Source organism: Echinops telfairi, unplaced genomic scaffold (genome assembly GCF_000313985.2).
Source record: "Echinops telfairi isolate 266 unplaced genomic scaffold, ASM31398v2 ScPeMD7_7469;HRSCAF=8507_1, whole genome shotgun sequence".
NCBI classification, from domain to species: Eukaryota; Metazoa; Chordata; class Mammalia; order Afrosoricida; family Tenrecidae; genus Echinops; species Echinops telfairi.
The window spans coordinates 105,910,712-105,921,520 of NW_022111373.1; the positions used below are offsets into that span (position 1 = coordinate 105,910,712).

Genomic DNA, 10,809 nt, shown 5'->3' on the forward strand with positions numbered 1-10,809 from the left:
GTATACGAGTATACCAAGAAATAAAGATGAAAGCATTCATTGAAGAAGATAAAAAGAGCAGCCACAGACAGCACTATGAGGGGCCAAGTAGGTGCATGGTGGGTGCAGGGAGAGGGCGCTCAGGGAGGCAGCTGATGGTTGTGGCCAAAGTATCTTAAGGTAGCAGGGCCTGCGCCCTCTTCCCCATCTACCTCCTGTCTAGCCCCATACCACCACCACCCTGGCTCCCCTCCCTCATGACCGCCTGGATCCTCCTTGCTATCAGCTTGTCTGCTTTCTCCAGCAGTGGCATAGGGACTGTGTCCTACAATGAGCCCTGTTCTCCTAACATTGTTGAGCAAGGAGATCCCAGACCTGCTGCACCCTGGACAATGTCCCCCTCATCAGCAAGTGCCAGTGCGGCACATACCCCCCAGAGAGCTGCCTCTTTAGCCTCATTGGCAATGTGGGTGCTTTCATGGTGGCTCTGATGTGCCTCCTGTGCTCCGGGCAGTGCCTGGAGTGGAGTTGCCACACCTGGGATAACACCACAGCACTCGTGGCAGCTGACGTGGCCTTCGGAGCAGGGCTGCTCTTCCTCTGCCTGCACAGTGCCCTCACCTGCTATGGGGCCACGGGACCCCTGGACCTAGCCATGGCCCACCTGCGGAGTGTGCTCGGTGCCATCGCTTGTCTTCGTTGTTCTCAGTGGGGTCTTCTTTGTTCATGAGAGCTCTCAGCTGCAGCACCGGCCACCCTGTGCAAGTGGGTATTTGCCATTGACATCCTCGTGTTGCATGGCACCTTCAGCTAGGAATTTGGGGCTGTCTCGTCAGACACGCAGGTGGCTGCCCTGCAGCCCATTCCCGCCGGGCTTTCAAGTCCTTAGGGAGCAGCAGCACCTCCACACACTCGACTGTGCCCCCGAGAGCATTGCTATGATTGGAGGTCTGGGCAGGGGGGCTGGCCCAGCCCCCGCAGCTCCAAAGCCCATCTTCTTTGCATTTATTTTATACCAAAAACACTTCTGAAAGTATTACGTTTGGAGGCAGGCTTCCTCCCTCATGGAGGGAGCAGCCATCCATGTCCAAGTGCCATGGAGGAGCGGTCCTGCCCTGTGGCCGCCCCACCACTGCTCCCTCACCTGCAGGGGGGTTTGTATTGTAAGGTCATCTGTCTTCATTCACCCAGTCAGCCCTTCAGGTGCCTTCTTCTACCCAGTTCTGAGGCTAGACCACCGGGGTTTCTGCTGCAGGTAATGGGAGCTGAATGTGGCAGGAAGGAGGGGAATCTGGAGAGGGGCAGGTGGGGCAGAGTACTGTAATTTGTTGTATTGGAATTTCTATTCCAATGCAAAAAGTTGGTCCTTTAGCAATCCATTCACTTTCAATATTCTTCTCCAGCATCACAACTCAAATGCACCAATTCTTAGACCTTCCTTATGCATTGTACAACTTTCAAGTGCATATGAGGTCATAGGCAATCCCATGGCTTGAAACACCATCTTTGCTTTCTTGTGCAGTAGATTTACCCAATGCAAGGCATCTTTTAATCTGCTGACTGCTGCTTCCATAAGCATTGATTGTGGATCCAAGCAACACAAAATCCTTGACAAATTCAATCATTTATCCATTTATCATTATGTTACCTATTAGTCCAGTTGTGAAGATTTTGCATTGCAATAGATAGAGCATTTCCACACATTCTTGTAATAACTGTAAATACTTATAATTATTCTCATTTAATAATGAGGAAAATTACCATCTTGAAAGATGGAGTACCCCAAACTCATAAACTTTAAGTAACAAATATGGATATTTAACTAAAATATTTTAATTCCAACCATAATCTTTCTACTATACCTAGATGGTATAGAAAATTTTTGATTATTTACTTAATTGAATGGGCCTAAATTTATTTATTTATTGGAGATCATTTTATTGCAGGATCTAACAGCTCATAACAATTCACACATCAATTGTATCAAGGATATTTCTACATATGTTGCCATCATTATATTCTAAACATTTACATATTTGAGATCTTGGTATCGCTCCTTTTTTTTTTTTACCCTCCTCCCCACCTCCCACCCTCACGACACACTTGATAAATTAAAAATTCATATTATTTTCATATCTTACACCAACTGCTATCTTCCTTCCCCCACGGCTTCTTCCCTTCTCCTCTCCCCACCTTTCCTCCACCCTCCTGGCATTGCTACTATCATTTCTGTTCCTGAGGGGTTTATCTGACCTGGATTCCATATGTCTCAAGCTCTTATCTGTATCTGTGTACACCCTCTGGCCTAGCCCTCAGTGAACGGCAGGATTAGTGTCATAATATTGGGGGGGGTGAGGAAGCCTCAAGGAACCAGAGAGATACTGTACATTTCATTGGGGTTATACTTTTACTTTGCCCTGGTGATTCACCCTTCTGTGAGGGGATGTAGCATTGTGTATAGATGGGTTTGGGGTCTCTGCTCTTATACCCCTCATTCTCCACAATATGTTTGTTTGGTTTGTGTCTTCTGATGGCTGTTACCTGGTCCCAGTGACACCTCATGATCTCACAGGTATGTGTGTTTCTTCCATGTGGGCTTGTTACTTCCCTGCTAGATGGCCGCTGGTTTAACGTCAAGCCTTTAAGACTCCAGATGCTATAACTTTTGATAGCCAGGCATCATAAGTTTTCTTCACGCATTTGCTTGTGCACCCATTTTGTCTTCTGTGATTGCACTGGGAGGCCTAAATTTTGAATGAAAACCTAACATATGCCATGGACTTTACACAGAGTAAAAGTTAATTTATCAATTTAATATTGATAGAGGGCTTATATACTACATACAGATTTTCCAAACATGAAGCTTAGAGCTGAAATGGTAAAAGGGAATTAAAATCTATATTTTCTCCTTTAACAAGGATCCCCAGAGACATATGGTTACGTATTGGGCTGCTAACTGCAATGTCAGCAGTAAAAATATACCAGTTGCTCCTGGGGAGAAAAATGGGCTTTCTAATTCTGCTAAGCGTTGCAGTCTCAGAAAAGCATAGGGGATAGTTCTACCCTTTCATAGAGGATCACTATGAGTCAGCATCAACTCAATAGCAGTGCATTGTTGTTTTTTTTAATTCCCCTTAACAATATCACAAAGAGACCTGTGAGATCAGAAATACATGCTTGAAAATAAAATAAAAGTCCAATAAGTAGCAAATGATGACTTTAGATAATGAATGCCATGGGAATTTAGTAGAAGAAATGATCATTCCTAGCCAGACACCAGAGAAAAAGACCATACAGGTGGACTACTCTGCAGTGGACTTTAAATTGTAGTTATTTTCAGGAAAGAAAGCAAAGGGAAGGAATTCTCAGAAACAGAATGGTCAAAATATAGAGGACAACACAAGGGATGTTTGAGAATATTTACAAAGTCCATTAGAACTCAAATAAACAAACAAACAACACAAAATAAAAACCCAGCACCATGGTGTTAATTCCAATGCATGGCGACCAAACAAAACAAAGTAGAGCTGCCTTATATGGAATCCCGTGGAGCAGTTCTATTCCGTACCCAGGAGGTAACCATGCGTTGGAATTTGCTCTAAGGCAACTACCAATAACATTATCCTTCAACTAGGGGTAAAAAACGGAGCCCCAAATTCACAGTAACAAGAAACAAGTTAGCAAAGGAATCAGGAAAATAAAACGAACAACTGAAAGCTATGTGACAGCAGGGATTTCCCCCATTTCCTGTGCCCTGGTGGCAGTCGGATAAGTGTTGGATTGCTAACCACAAAGTCAGTGACTCAAATCCACCAGCCCTTGCATGGGAGAAAGGTGAGGCCGGCCACTCCTGTTGAACCCCGGTGGTCAATATCAATAGGGACCAGCTTTCTTATTTTGTTTGCAGCAGGAAGGCCTTCCAAAATCAAGGGGGGGAAAGTCATCTAACATAGTGTTTTGGCTATTGTCACACCAATTCTCACTCAGATCTGCAAAAGAGAACTATGTGTTACAGATCTTTGAGGCTGTGATTTTTCTGAAGCAGGTCACCAGTTATATCTTCCAAGGCACTTTGAAGTCTGCTACTACCTTTTATGTGGGTGGGCTTGGACTGTCAACCTTTCAACTAGTTGTTGAGTGCTGCACTGTACCATTGAGGCACCTGGTCTATGAGATAGTGTAGACATTTGTTCTTGAATAAAATAAATACTGAACTGGGTAATTAAGAACGAAATGCTGGGGTTTCAAAAACAACGGGCAACCACTTAGCAAGGTAAGTTGGAAAGAAGTGACGATATGTTACATTCCCTCTTTATTCAAGGGAAACATATGCATATTGATCACTGTAGGCTTGTAAAGTTTCCATCATTTGCATATTTTAAATATTTGTCCCAGGACAATAAATACAGGGAAATATTTTGCAAACTTTTGAAAGTAGGAGTGGAGAAAAGAGGTGGAGGGGTGAGGAAAAAGAAGAAATCTGGATCCAATACACTCAAAAGAGAAAAAATATATGTTGAAGCACAGACAGAGCCAATAAATAAAACAAACTAATCAAATAAGTCTGTAAGTCCAAATAGTGTTTACTAAAAATGAAAATGGGGAAGAAGGGTCTTTGAAGAAGATTTCCTTAAGAAAGTGGTTGCAAGAATCCCAGCTCCTTCTTTGTGCCTACATTCTAAGCATCCCATGTGTAAAAGGCTGTGGATGACAGGGACTGCCCCCCAAATATTTTCAGGATCCCACATAGATTAAAACTCCATTGGATTCTTTCTGATTATTAACCAAGGATTTAGATCATCTTCCCTCAGCCAGGGTACCTTGGAAAGTAGATTCCCTCTGCCCTGTGAGAGGCAGCCTCTCTCGGAGAGCTTTGCCTGGATGTGTCCTGGATGAAGGTCAACATAATGGAGACAGTGCAGGAAGTCACGTAGGCAAGAGTCATGCTCGATCTGTCTCTCCCTGACTAAGTTGGTTGGAAGGTCCTTGAACCAATCTTGTAAGTCCTTCCATCAAAAAATCATGGTCTTCTTCCTGCTCCTGAAGTGTCACTTATAATGGTGATGTATCTATCTGCCACCAGTCATGACTGTGTGACTGTCCCTTTGTTCCATACCTATTTAATTAGCCTCCCGACTATGAATCCTCAGATGCCATTTGACTTCAAGCTAATAACCTCCCTCATCTGGATGATGTTTGTGTCATTGTGCTGTCTTTGTCTCTTTTTAAGACTTAATAAGTATGTTCTTTAAATTGCATTCAAATTGGAATCTTTTTTCTACCATAAATAAGTAGGAGCTGGGTTTCCTGTAGGAAGTCCATAAAGAGTTTATTCCCTTAAACCTAAAAAGATCTGTCTTCAATAAGACTTCCAGAGTTTCTCCTGGACTTAGGCATTATTCTGCCCAGGGCACCTCAAAGTTGTGATAAGGTTAACTAGTGTGGCAGTAGAACTAGGATAATATTGATCACCTGAGACAAAATCAAGGGTTGTAGAGCTCTCAGTTTTATGAAGATCCAAGATTAGAGCCTTGAATATGGATTTCACCTCAAAATGAAAGTAAAAACAATTCCTCCCAAATGTATCAATAGCAACATACACCTGGAAAATGTTGAATTTGTCAAGGATTTCCTTTCACTTGGAACAGAGGTTCAGGGAAAAAGAGAAAGACCTTCGATGAGCTGGATTGACACAGTGGCTGCAACACCAAACACAGCAAAGATTGTCAGAATGGCACAGACTGGGCAGTGTTTTGCTCCATTGTACATAGCGTTGCTATGAGTTTCAACAACTCAATGGCCTTAAGAACAGGTTTAATAAGTATTTATCATCAGCCAGATATAGGCTGTACATTTCAGAATAGAGCTAGAGCCATTTTAAATCTTGCTCTTGAACAAATACCTTAAAAGGGGGAAAATGAGGGACTTCAAGAGCATGACCTGAGTGGTCCCAACCATAGAGGCTGCGGCCAGAGTCATAAGCCTGGGGAAAGGAATACATTTCCTGATGAATAACAGTTATGGGTAAGAGATCACGAACCTGAGATTCTACAAGAGCATTGATCAACTTAAACCAGTTATCTGATGCAGAGAGCACAAAGGCACCTAGCTGTGGAAGAATTTCCCTACACTCTTATACTTCCTTTCCCACTGCCCCCACTCCCTCTTAATCAATATCAGCAGCTAGCAAGTAAGACAGTCAGAAAGGAAGATTCCACACCTTCTTTCCTGATGTCCTACTGGGCTTATAAAACAAGGTAGAACTAGCTGTTCTTGGTGGGTTTCTGAGACTGTCAACTCCTTCCCAGAGTAGAAAGCCCCATCTTTCTCCCACAAAGTGGCTGGTGTTTTCAAATTGCTGATCTAGCAGATTGAAGACTAAGCCACCAGGGGTCCAGAGTTCTCAAATAATTGATATGATTTACTTCCAAATGAAGATTGCAGCCTTGGTTACACCCTAATTACTGGATTGAGACCATGTTTTGTTATGTGATGTAAGTGTTGCATTATTTATTGTTTAAAACAAGTATAAGAAAAGACAAGACATTGGCCCAAGTTTGCATGTAGGGCCACAACAACATTACATCACTAAAGTTTAAAGATTTAATGGAAGAAATTAATCCATTCAGCATATAGACTAATTTTTCTTCTTAAAATTCACTCAAACTACAGAAAAATACCTCATTTAGGTACACATTGCAATGAGAGGCAAATAAAACATAATAACATCTAAAGTCTAAAAATGAATTGGTGACAAAAATGAAGCAGGCAATTTTAATCGTAACAAAATAGGTTTATTAGTAGAAATGCTGAACAAAATAAAATATATTTTAGAGTAAAATGCATTAACAGGGATTAAATAAAGCTATTGCATAATGATAATTGGCTAAGTCACTAAAAAGATATATTAATCATAGAGTTTTATGTTGTTTTTGTTGTTCCTTTTCTTTGAGTCAGTTCCAACTCATGGTTACCTCATGTGTACAGAGTAGCACTGCTCCGTGGAGTTTTCATGGCTGTTTTCTCTCAGAAACACATTGCCAGACTTCTCTATAGAAACTTTCTAGGTGGGTTTGAACCTCCAAACCTTCAACTACTAGTTCTTTGAACACTTAGCCATTTCATCATTCAGAGACTTTTATGTAGCTAGCACTATGATGTTAAAATATCAAATAAAATTAAAACATTGCAAGGGAGTTTGAAAATAAAAAAAAATTCAAGTAAACATTTAGAAACTTGAAGAACAAGAATAAAACTATAAATACATTCAAAAATTGACATACTCATCTTTAAGTCAAATTATACTGCTACTAGGGTCTCAGTTCATACATTCATAGGTATATTTTAATAAAGCATTTTTAAACATGTCTTTGTGATCAGCGGATGGCTGCAGCGAGGTCCCTTTAGTAATACACCTGATTTAGTCTCCTTAGGGTACCTTTAAAAATATGGATACTCTTGTTCCATGGAAAAGAATAATTTTGAGACCAGAGATAATAATAACTTTTGAAGAAAACTCAAGTGGACATCTAAAATCATTAAAGGTATGCAACACATTTATGAGAATGCTGCCCCCACATAAAACTCGTTTTAAGATGGATCAAGCATTTCAAACCTCTATGAATGAAGAAACTTCGGCTAGAAACAGAAGGAAAAAAGCCATAGAATTGCTGTTAATGTGATAGCCAATGAAGTTATGATCTATTGTGGTTTGGCATTTTTAAAGTTAAGGGAATATCTTGGTTTCAGCCAGCTTTCAACTGGATCAGTGCCAAAATCATTTGGCAAAGATCAGCTAGCTCAAAAATTAAACTTTCCAATACTCTATAAGCAAGCTCAAAATTAATGAAGACAATTTTATGAAACAAACCATAACTGGGACCAAGACCTTAAAGCAAGGTCTAAGCAAAACGGTGACTTCAAAAGGGATCTTCTATAGCAGTTAAATTCAAGGAAAAGAGGTCAGCTATCAAGAAGATCCCGACTAATCATAACCTTGTGTACAACAGAATGAAGCCCTATCTGGTCCTGTGTCATTCTCACAATGGTTGTGATGTCTGAGCCTATGGTTGCACCCACTATGGCAATCCATTTCCTTGACTAGACTCGATGCACTACCATAGAGTAGATTCTGACCTTGACAGTATTCCTTTTTCTCACTGCTCTTCTCTTTACCAAATATAACATCATTTCCAGGGACTGGTCTCTCCTGATAACACGTCCAAAGCACATGAGACAAAGTCTCAGCATCCTTACTTCTAGGAATTCTGGCTGTCCTTCTTCCAAGACAGATGTGTTTGTTGTTTTGAAAGTCCATAGTACTTTTAATATTCTTCTGTAGCACCATAATTCAAATGCATCCATTCTCCTCCAATCTTCCTTTTGCGATTTCCCAACTTTCACCCCATATGAGGTCACTGCTAATACTATGACCAGGTCAGGTGCAACTTCATCCTCAAAGTAGCATTCTTGATTCAGTTATCTAAAGAGATCTTGTGCCTCAGATTTTCCCAAAGAATGTGTCATTTAGAATCTTAACAGCTGTTTCCATGAGCACTGATTGTCAATCCAAGAAGTGTAAAATTGTTGACAACTTTGTTCTTTTTTCTGTTTGTCGTGATGCCTCCATTAGTCCAGTTGTGGGAAATTTTGTTTTATTTACATCGAATTAAAATTCATATTAAAGGCTGCACTCCTTGATCATCAGTAAGTGTTTCACATCCTCCCTTTTGGTCAGAAAGGTTGTGTCATCTGCCTATTTCAGGTTATAATAAGCCTTCCTCTAATCCTGATGCCACACTCTTCAGATAACCCAGCTTCTCTGATGATTTGCTCAGCAGACAGATTGAATCAGCATGGTGAAAGGATACCACCCTGAAGCATACCTTTCCTGATTTTGTGACCATGGAATATTCTCTTGTTCTGTTTGTTCAACTGCCTCTTGACCCATGCACACCTTCCATATATGCAAAATAAAGTGTCCTGGAATTCCCATTCTTCTCAGAACTCTCCATAGTTGGTTAAGATCCATGCAGCCCAATGTCTTTTTATCATCAGTAAGATGGAAGTGTCTGACCCAACTCAGGGGTGCGTATGGCAGCCAGCTAAAAAGGAAGGGGAAAGAAGGGGAAGAAAAAAATGGGAAAAAACCACAAACGAGGGTGATGGGGAACAGGGCGCTAATACACCCACGAGGAGGGAGCAAACTGAAGGAAAGGGAGAGAGAGACAACCTCATCATGACCCGACAAGCCCCTGGGACATCATCCCTGATCAGAGCAGCCAACGCATAGAGAGAACCAGAGGACCAATCCCACCAAGAGACACAACGTTCCTTCTATGACCCATAGAGATAAGAGGGACAGTACTGGAGCCCATTGTGTGGAAAGTGTGCCCAGTCTGCCCCATGCACATTGGGGTGAAACGTGAAGGGAGTGCAACGGGACATCAAGGGGAGCAAAGTAAGCAAATCCCCAACGAATCCTGAAAATAGACTTCTGACTTGGGGGACAAAGCTTGGTACCTCATAAGACTTGATCTGAAAACATACATAATGGTCAGCAGACAGACCTGGAACTATCTATTGTTTTTTTGTTTGTTTTCTTGTTTTGTTTCATATTGTTTGTTTTATGTTTTGCTTTTATTTGTTTTATGTTTTGCTTTTGTTTATTTTTGTTTTCTTTTTCTCTTGCCCTATGTCTATCTATATAAGATAGGCAGGATGAACAATCCTGAGGAAAAAACAATGGGGCCAGAAGTTCCCCCTAACACACCATCACAAGGTTGGATAGAGGAAAGAAATAGGAGGCAAATGCTAACCCCTCCCCGCAAAGGGGATGAATAACAGAGATGTGGGTGAAGGGAGACAACAGACAGTGTAAGATAGAAAATAATAATAACAATATATAATTGGTCAAGGATTCATGAGGGTGGGAAGGTGGGGGTGGCAAGAGAAAAGAGGAGCTTATACCAAGGGCTCAAATAGAAAATGTTTAGGAAATTATGAAGGCAGCATATGTGCAAATATGCGTGATGCAATTGATGTATGGAAGGTTATAAGAGCTGTAAGAGCCCCCAAAAGTGATTTAAAGATAAATAAAATGAAAGTAAGCATTTTTCTGGTATTCTCTGCTTTCAGCCAAGATCCATCTGACATCAGCAATGATATACACTGTTGCAAGTCCTCTTTTGGATCCGGCCTGGGTTTTTTTTCTGGCCTAATTTTTGGCAGCTCCTGTTGATGCACTGCTACAACAGTTGGTGAACGATATTCAGCATTTTTTTTAATGTCCATGATATTATTAGACAATGTCTGCATTCTGTTAGGCCACCTTTCTTTGGAATGGATCAAATAAGGATCTCTTTCAGTCAGTTGGCCAGATACATGTCCAGAAAGACAGAAGTTTATGACGACTGGGTTTTGGAATCCCAAAGAGATCATCTTAAAAGAATTTCTTGGAGAATGCGAAAAATGGCAACCCGATAGGTGAAGGGAACGGGGAGGTGGAGTCCAGAAATTAGGTATTAGGGTCTCTCCTGAACCCCTTTTTTGCATGATTTCCACTCACAAAGTAAACCAAGAACACTTTTGCTGGGAGCAGCGGCTTCTCCAGGCCGACGACTTAAAGGGGACACAACCCCAGACACAGGAGAACCCCACGTCGGAGCTCTCCTAGCTCTAGCTGCTCTGAGCTCACAGCCTGGGGAGTGGTGGTGGTGGGTAGCCATAATTTAGAATAGAAGAACAAGCAGACCATTACCTGAAGTAGATTGCGGTGTGTGAGAAAATAAGCAGAATCCAGGGAGTGGAAACAATTCCAATCCAGTGAGA

At 41.5% G+C, this 10,809-nt stretch overlaps 1 pseudogene; it reads left to right on the forward strand.

The window, feature by feature from the left end:
• The first annotated feature begins 236 nt into the window (after positions 1 to 236).
• On the forward strand, positions 237 to 1,010 carry LOC115873752 (annotated as a pseudogene).
• The last annotated feature ends 9,799 nt before the right edge of the window (positions 1,011 to 10,809 follow it).